General features: G+C 38.9%; 1 pseudogene; it reads right to left on the bottom strand.

Annotated features, from left to right (window-relative positions):
- Nucleotides 1–2,783: 2,783 nt before the first annotated feature.
- LOC127209772 (60S ribosomal protein L26-like 1) lies at nt 2,784–3,220 on the bottom strand (annotated as a pseudogene).
- Between the last annotated feature and the right edge of the window lie 211 nt (nt 3,221–3,431).

The following is a 3,431-nucleotide window of genomic DNA, read 5'->3' as shown; positions in this document are numbered from 1 at the left end:
TCCTCGTGCAACCTCACATATTCAGGTTTTGCCCTTTATCCATCTTCCCTTATCACTGTTTAGTAAAGAAAGTATTGTTTCTTTTTGTGTGTGTTTTTGTTCAGGTGTGTTTGGTTGGTTGTTAGCTTTTGATTTTTTACAGGATGATGGGGTATCATAGAGCCCAAGATGGATATTTCTCTTTGACCTGACTAAATGTGTTTTGTTTAAGAATGTCAATTTCACCTTAAACAATAATGTTTCCCAAATCATGAGATCAGTGTGAACAATCTGTATTTTTAACATATTTAAAATAAAAGTATAGCTATAAAACTTTAAGAACGTGTGCCAATCATTCAGTCCTTGAAAGGCAGCTTATGTGTTTGTGTGTTTGTTTGTTTGTTTGTTTGTTTGTGTTTTTGAGACAGGTTTTCTCTGTGTAGCCTTGGCTGTCCTGGACCTTACTCTGTAGATCAGGCTAGCCTCAAACTCACAGAAAGACAGCTTATTTGCTACTGGCTTACCTTACTTTCAGACACATGTGTATTTTATGTCAGCTTTGTGGCTCCTTCCAGCTACACCTTCTGAGACAAACAAGTACAAACAGAAGAAGGAGCCGATACCTACAAGCAGACCTGAGTTTCAAAGATGCCTTAACTACAAAGTAGCTATAGCACAGATGATTGACTTGCTATCTGCATCTACTTTATCCTATGTTCAGGAAATTAAGAATGCCTACTTCTCAGGACTCTGAACCTTAAACAATATTGTGTTTCCACCACAGTAAATAGAGTTTACGTGACACATTGGAGCTCAACAAATAGAAACCTGTGTTTCATTCCTTTTTTCATCAAAGAACAAATCGTAGATTCTCTGAGGTTAATTTTTATTTTGAGTGTTCTTCAATACAAAGACAAAACGGCCTATACAAATGAACAACATGCACATCTTATGAGTTATATTAGTATATGTCATAGGAACCAGAAAGATGGCTTAACAGTTAAGAGTACTTACTGTTCTTGCAAGAGAGAGATGTTCAATTACCAGCACTCACATCAGTAGTCTCACAGCTGCCTGTAAATACAGCTCCAGGACATCCAATACTTTCTTCTGGCCTTTATGGTTCCTTGAACCCATGCATACATGCCCACACATGTATACAATTAATTAAAAATTACAATGAATTTAAAAATAATCAATCACTATATTGTTTATAATCATGTTGACATACCATTTTCATATGTCACATTGAACCTTAATCTCCTGACCCATCACAATACAGATTCCTTGAAGACAAATTCTAGGTATTTGTTGTGCGGCACTACCTGTGGGGAGATGAGAACAGATATGTCTACACACACCAGATAACCAACAACAGACAAAACTATAGGTGGCACTGAAGCCCAACTTAGTAACTCAAAGAGCTCTACTGAAGTGACCTTACATGGATATGGCGGAAGGGCTACTTACAGGAGATGAAATGACACAAAGAAAGCTGTATTACTGTGGCCCACCCCAGCTCACACACACTGGAACCAGGCAGTTCAACATGTTTTATAGCATTCTTTCACTGTAGCCTTTTCCAGGCAGAATAGTTGGTCCCTGCTTCTGTCAGGCTGCTTGGCTGGTCTCTACCTCTTTCAGGCTACTCAGCTTTAGTTTCTTCTTTGCACCTTAACTTGTCAAAAAGTGACTCAGTAGTCTTTACTGCTTATTTACTCTGAGGGAAAAAGTGATTGGACCAGCAAATCTGGCCAGTTTCAGGGACTTCCTGAAACTATTTGAGTTGTTTACTTCTTAAAGATCTTCCCCGTGAGATGGAGTATTTCATTTCCCCTAGAACATTTTGTTATTTCACCTCTTCGTAAGTGCCCTGTCTTAAAATATCCTGTTGTGTCACCTCCCATTCTATACTGTGTCTTAAGATGTTTCTTCCAAGATGGAAGCTTTTAACCTCAGAAGAAGCCGCTGCACAACATAAACCTCCTAGAATCTGCTACTTCTTTCTAATCACACTGTTGCAAACTAATCCAGATCACTTTGATTCTAACATAGACTATCGTAACAGTCATGCCTGGCTTCCACTTGCACTGTCCAACCTTTCATGGTATAATCCAAAGAATCCTTTACTTTTTACATTTCCCTTGTTTTGTGTACATGTGTGGGTGTGTATGTGCATGTGTGCTTATCATAGCATGCCTGTGGGTGTCGTAAGACAACTAGGGATGTCGTAGGACAATTGTGGGTGTTGGTGCTCTATCTCTACCACATGAATCCTAGGAACTGAACTGAAGCTTCCACCATGGTAATATCACCTCAATGATAATTAAGTTATGTTTACCCGCTAAGCCCACTCACTGGCCATGAATTCTTCTTCAAGGAAAGAATTTGTATCCCTTTACTTGTAATATTTCAGCTACTTGAAAACACCCTTCAGACACCTACATTCCTTATATATAAACTTAAGGTATATAAACTTAAAGTATCATATAATCTGGCCCCTTATCTATATGTATAACCTAAAATAATATTATTGACTTTCTCACCCAAATATAATTTTTTAAAGATTTTACACACTGCAACACACATTGCCTCATTGAGCCTCTTGAATGTGCTATCTATTGTCTAGAATATTTTTTTTCACAAGCACAACTAATTGTGTCTACACTTCGGGCACCAGAGTGAAATACTTTTTATTTTTCTTTTCTCTCTCTCTCTCTCTCTCTCTCTCTCTCTCTCTCTCTCTCTCTCTCTCACTCTCTCTCTCCTTCTCTTTAACATAAAGAGTCTTTAATGAGAGACCTCTATTCCTGCATCTTCTCTATCATTTCTTCTTTGTATTTGCCCTTCTCCTTTCTTACTAGTCAAGACTTGGCTTTCCTTTCCAGGATCGTCTTCTGGTCTTTGACCAGCTTTAGTCTGGTGATAACCACCTTGCTGGGGTGGATGCCATGTGGACAGTTGTGGCATTAGTCCTTTCTTGCCTCACTCATTCAATGTAGATGACACATTTCTTCCTGTACACCTGGACCATTTTGCCAGTCTGCTTGCCTTTATAGTGTGCTCAGACAGCCTGAACTTCATCATCCTTTCCAATGGGCATGGACCAGACATTATACTTCTGCCTCAGCTCTTTGGAAAGAGGGGAAGACATTTTCTTCCTTCAGATGTGAGAAGGTGAATTGAAATGGCGTTTTGGTTTCTTGCTTCTGTCAGAAGTCATGAAGGGATTGAACTTCATTTTGGTGGCTGCCATCCAGTGATGGCCACAAAAGGAAAGAGCCAAAGTGAAATTCTTTTACTCAGGAAGCTTGTCAAACATTTCATATTTCCTTGTTTTCTGTCTAAAGTCAACTCTCAAATCACGAGGACAGAGAAATGTCTACTCTTATACCAGGAATACAGAGAAAATGCATTCTCACATCTTGAGGACCTAGACCTCTTTTCATTGC

Source organism: Acomys russatus, chromosome 3 (assembly GCF_903995435.1).
Source record: "Acomys russatus chromosome 3, mAcoRus1.1, whole genome shotgun sequence".
Lineage (NCBI taxonomy): Eukaryota > Metazoa > Chordata > Mammalia > Rodentia > Muridae > Acomys > Acomys russatus.
This window is presented reverse-complemented; position numbering and strand designations above follow the sequence as displayed.